We start from the raw sequence: 6,104 nt of genomic DNA, 5'->3' as shown, positions 1-6,104 counted from the left end.
ACAAGACACTTAAAGGAGAAAAAATAAACGTGACAGCTCATGTTTGCTTTAAACTTTACAAAAGCTGCATGCTTTCAATATTCCTAATATGTGTGTGAGTTATGGACATATTTCTGCTTCTAACACTTTAATCCGGGAGGCTTTCATGGAAATAAAAGGAATTGATACATTTCATTTACTAAAGTTAGGAAGCAATTACATTGTTTTCTGTTCAAAATTGTATATTTGGGTCCAAATTGTATGGCATTTCAGTATTATGCTCCAGTTTAACAAACCTAGAGGGCCTATTTACTCCTGTCTGTACAGTATTTATCATTTTAACTGGCTGCTGATGCAAGGTGCCTTGATTAACTGGAATATCAGTAATGACATTTGCCGGCACTGTTTAGTAAGAGCAGGTGGCTGCTTCGTTTAGGTGACTGATAATACATGTTTACTGCATTTGTGTTCTTCTTGCATGGATACTGAAAGCTGGCAGCCAGCAGTAGATCCATGGGACCTGGGAAACGGTTCCAAAAAAGGGCAAAAGTCAAACCATGATGAGTCTGTAATGGTCTGAGACTGAGTAAAAATTGAAAAATGAAGTCCAGTATCCCATTTAACATTATTAATGATATGCATTTGCTTCTGAAAAATAATTATATGACCATGAGAAAATAATAATCCATTCATTTTAATAAATGGTACCAGAAATACAGAATGTATTGAACTATGAAATAATGCCAGATCGTATTTAAGAAGTAATGATAGTGATGGAATACCATAAGGGATAAATGACACCAACTTAATCTTTTATTTATGGCACCTCTTAAGTGTGGTTAAGAATGAAATGCTTATTAAACCATCCCTTTTAAATTTGAACAGTAAAAGCGAATAAGGTCAACTACAGTACAAGGTTACACAATAGTACTAGTATATAGACAATATGCTTGCACTGTGCATGGAAAATATAGAAATGTCTACCTGTAATGGCACAATATAACCACTAAGCGGCAGTCATACAAACAATTTACCATAAGAATCTTTTTTCTTTCTGTCTTATTTTTCTTTCTATTTACTTCCTTCTATTTGTTTCAGCAACTGTTTTTGTATTGCAAAAACCCAACCTTTAGCACTAGGGGCACAGAAATAAGTCAGGCCTAATATACCCCTTTGAAAAAGTATTGCACTATAGTAATGGAAATAAACAGCAGCTGATTAAGATTGGCTCCATTTTAATCCCAGTAATGCAAGCAAACCTCCAATGACTGTGTCGTGTTTGTGTTGCAGTTACCAAGATTAGAATACAACTGGATGTATGTATTGGTCCCCTCATGAATATTTTTCAAAAATATGGGTTCATGGATCTTAAATTCATGAAGAAATGTACTTGTGTTCCTATTGATAGTACAAAAAACTCGCTTTTTTTAAACTTCTATAGTATTTTTTAATTATACAAAATGGCATTCCTCTTATAAATATGATAATGTGTCTTTTAAAATCCCTGGTTTGATTCCAGATTCAGAAGTTAAAATACTTTTTATTCAGTTTTTCAGATTTTTTTTTTTTTTTTTCTCAAATAAAGTATTCTGAAGACAGTCAGCTTGCTCAACGGTGGCTTAATTTCTTTGTTCATTTAAATCTAATTCCCTAAAAATCATGCTTACACATGTTAAAAGAGCCAGAAGGGAGAGGGAGATTTCAACAACAGATTTGCTTTCCATCGAGCACATGTTTAAGTAGCATTAATGACATTTTCAAAACACTTCAGACCAGGACTGCAAATAACAAAAACAGAAATTCTGCAAATTATTATCCAAACATTAATTATACTTTGATAGTACAGATAAGCCACCTAATTCCTAAACTGAGTGTTTTTCTCTGATTTACCAACATAATTCTCCTGTCTCTGCTGAATTTTGCTCCAATGCAGTTTGTCCAATTTTTGACATTAAAAATACAGAAATACGGGTAATATTATAATGAACAATGTTCACTAAGCTTTTATTTTTTTCATAGCCTGTTTTTATGAATAAAACGCAGTATGATATTGTTTCTTACCAATTTTATAATGGGAATCTTTACACAGATATACTGTCTCTGCTTTAACCACTTTTAACATGATATATCTTTTGCATATAGGTGCCTTCTAACCACAGCCTTAAAGGGTACATAATGACCTTTTTATTTTATTGTGTTACATGTTCCCATGTGTTGCTACAGCTGTTTACGTAAAGTGTGTGTATTGTTGTTTTTTTTTGTTTTGTTTTTTACATTTTGACCACTTTTTAAAACTTTTAAATTGCATTCCCTGCCTCAAGATGGCTTTCCATGTACCCGCATGGACCTCTCAGAACTACATTTACCTTACATAAACAGTTGTAGCAACACATGGGAACATGTAACACAATAAAATTAAAAGGTCCTTATGTGCCCTTTAATGATTACAGACTGCAGGAAAAGATCATGTGTGTGTGTCTTGAATAACCCAGTGATATTTTGTCCTTTTAACGCTGTTGACAGAGCCACCTGCTTCGTGGTAAAGTACAAAAGCAGTAGCAAAAAAGTCACTTAAGGAGGCATATTTACTTACTGAATAGAGTTCGCACAAAGCAATATATAATTCATATCGACAAACACAAGAGGGAGCTAGATTCCACTTCCACTTTGCACAAAGATGCAGTATCATTACTCGCTGTCTGTTTCTGCATTCTTCTATAGTTTATCCTTCTGTGCATTCAACTGCAGAGGCACAAGCTGTATCTCCCATATAAACATACTGCCACTACAGTACATCCCACTGTCAGCCAAATCACCAGGTTGCATTTATATTAGCTTAACAGGTTTTTTTTGTTTTGTTTTGTTTTTTTTAAAGTTTTGGGCCCAATATAGGGAAGCCAATTTATTTTTGTTCATAGTGAAGAGCAGATGGTGTATTATTGATAATGGGGAGAAAAATACCTTTTTGAAATAGTACATAATACCTGAAAACACAGTTATCCATACATTTTAGAGGCACCCAAACTGACCTTAATTATTTTTTCCCATCAGTCAACTGTGTCTTTATATTTCTAATGCCACGATTGAGAAAGATTTGTTTTCTCATTGTTACTTTACAGTTCTTTATTTTTCATGGCAGCTATCCAGTTCCAGATTTTCAATCTGTGCACATTTCGACTTTTTAATTTGATCTAGTATTCTCAGTTGTAATATATTTCTTTCCACTAAGAGGCACTGCTGGCTTTTTAGTGTGATATAAATTAGATTAAGAACAAACCTTGCAGTCATAGTGTAGGTATTAGTTAGACTTCATTAACAGGTCGACTTTTTTTTTCATTCAGTTCCTGTAGCAGTAGAACCTTCTTGTTTAATGAAGTTATAAACATGATTGAGTTTGGAATACTGTGATTGTTTTTCCAACAACTTTATTTATTCTTTATCCCACCCTTAATCTTTTGTATCACCTGGATTCACGGGTAATACATAGAGCTTGTTCAGAATTTTGATGAGGTTAAATGTGTTCAGTTTTCATGGGAAAAGAGACAGGTCTGAGTTAAAATAAATATGACACAAAAAAGTTAAATCAGTTAAATGATACACACTACAAAATGCTCCCCCTGACATTCCCTTTCAGCCAGTAACATGCTTTGACACCGCTGCGGTAAATTGACCTGCAGCAGACTTGTAACACATATCCTGAGACTAAGGCATGCAAGCTGAGAACTTTCTTTAACCTGATGTAGTACCAGATATAGGGTTAGATGTAAGTATAGGCACAGTGCAAATAATTGCTGATCCAAAATTCAAATTGCATTGCAGCCAGGCAGTTATTTTGCCCTGCGCCCTATGTAAGCTTAAGAGCAATGCAAATTACTCAACACGCACAACTAATGATCCACAATTATGATAATGAGGGTCTCAATGAGCGCATCGGTCTATTTAGCAGCCACACTTGCAGAGTTAGGAGTACACAGAGCAGTAGTTGTTATATGACATTAGTGGAGCACAAAAATACAAAGCAAAAAAAATGTCAGAGGAAGCACAGCAAAGTCCTCTTGGCGCACGGAAAAGAAAAGAAACGTTTTCTGAGAAGGAGCTGAGAGTCTTTACGGCTGAGGTCACTCAGCATGAAACCGAGTTGTTTGGAAAAGCAGCAGCAAACATCAGTTATGCTAGTATCCTTAGCAAATGATATGTATTGGCCTGCCTTTTTAGCATGACATCCATAAATGTGCCTAGCATTCTGGAAAAGGTGGATTGGGCTTAGGGTTAGGGTTAGGGACTGAAAGGAACCAGAAGCTAAGTAATGCAGAGAACACAGCACTTTCACATGTGCAGGGATAGCGGTCCCTAGATTGACGCTGGGGTCTAACTCATCCCTCAATTCAGCTGTTCGGTCTAGGATGACTTGTGGAGTGAGACGATAACACTTTAGCACCACATCCTCCGGCATCCCAAACAAAGTGACCCAGGGATTGAATATGCAGGGTCTTCTTCGTCTTGCCCTTCCCCTATAGTCTTTAGTACTGCCTTTTTGTGTTATTAATTGGGGTAATGCCACTTTAGCAACATTATTGAATAGTGTGATATCATTATAGCTGAAGTATTCCATATTCAGTCTTTTATTATTCCGTGTCTGTGCTGTATTTGTTGATGAGGCTTCTCTTTTGTCTTTACAGGTGGATGGACACGCACCCTCTTAGGATTTTAGGTTGGCAGTCTTCTAAAGCATTAAAGACAAGGCCTGTGCTCATGTTGATACAGAAAAACTATATAATCCATTCAGCTGCATTCATGTTGAACATTCAACCTCACTGGCTAAATATTGAGAAAAAAGATGCTTCTCAACTGCAACAGCAAACCTTGCAGGTAAAAAAATAAGTCAAGTACCCTATCCACCTGGATTCTTATTTCAAAAGGGCTCAATAGTGGCATCAAATTAATTCAAAACCTCATAATGAACAGTGCAAGGAGGGTTTATTTATTTATTTATTTATTTATTTTTTATAAAGATTTCAAAAGTGTAAGCAACACTGGACTGTTGCAACATTCACTTTCAAAACCTTATAAAGAATGACCTTCAAAATTCTCACAGTGGGAAATACAGTATATAACAACAGTAAAAAAAAGATATTGACCACAATGACTAGATTATTTATTTGAACCCATTGCAACAATGGAACCATATTGTACATCATCACGTGCAATGTGTTCTTATGCCTATCTTCATTAACCACATGCAACAAGAAAGATAAGGTTCCACTAGGGTCATGCTTCTGCTTTCCAACTGTAATATCCAGGTTGGGGGTGACTAGAAATAAAAAAAGAAATACATTGAATGTTTTTAGAACATGACAAAGTTACTTTTCATCAATAAATATTAATTACAGATCTATTGAGATATTCATGTACAGTGTTCCATTAGAGGTAAATGCTTTCTTACATTACACTTTGCATAATAGAGTGTAGGTAGTACAGTTAAAATGAATGCAACTGAACATAATCATGGTCAGCTGAACTCCTCTCAAGGAAGTTATTCAAATATTGACTTAAGATTGAATTAGTTCACTAGTACATATACATCTAGTTACACAGACCTTAATAAGCACTAAAGTACTGTACCTAATGCTATGGTGTAACTACAGTACCTAATGTTACCTTGGGTAAGGTAGTCCACGAGTAGTGCATATCAGGTAGGCCTCTGAGGAAGCCTGCAAAACTGATGAGAGATGGTTCAGAGAGATACTGCAGTGAAAGGCTAAAATAAATTCTGAAAAACACAAATATAATAACAGAACACAGTGCACCCTTGTTATTTTGCTACCTTATTTGCACATGAAATAGTCGTGAAATATCAAGGGCACTGAATTAGTGAAAGTTCCTTAGTCAGTAAAATATAGTACATATTATTTACCTTCAACATGGCCTAACTACTAATTAAGCAGATTAGTGCATTATTATATTATTAATTAATGAGAGAGCACTGTATTCAAATAAAACACATGGTACAGTCATGGTACGCTGGTATAAAAAAATAAATAAACACATAATGGATGTGAAAATGTGTTTAGAAACAGGCACTCTTCAAGTAAATATAATGGTAAGTCAAATACCCAAACACTGTA

This window comes from Acipenser ruthenus, chromosome 15 (assembly GCF_902713425.1).
Source record: "Acipenser ruthenus chromosome 15, fAciRut3.2 maternal haplotype, whole genome shotgun sequence".
In the NCBI taxonomy this organism is placed as follows: domain Eukaryota; kingdom Metazoa; phylum Chordata; class Actinopteri; order Acipenseriformes; family Acipenseridae; genus Acipenser; species Acipenser ruthenus.
The sequence above is the reverse complement of the archived record's forward strand: the minus strand, read 5'-3'. Positions refer to the sequence as shown.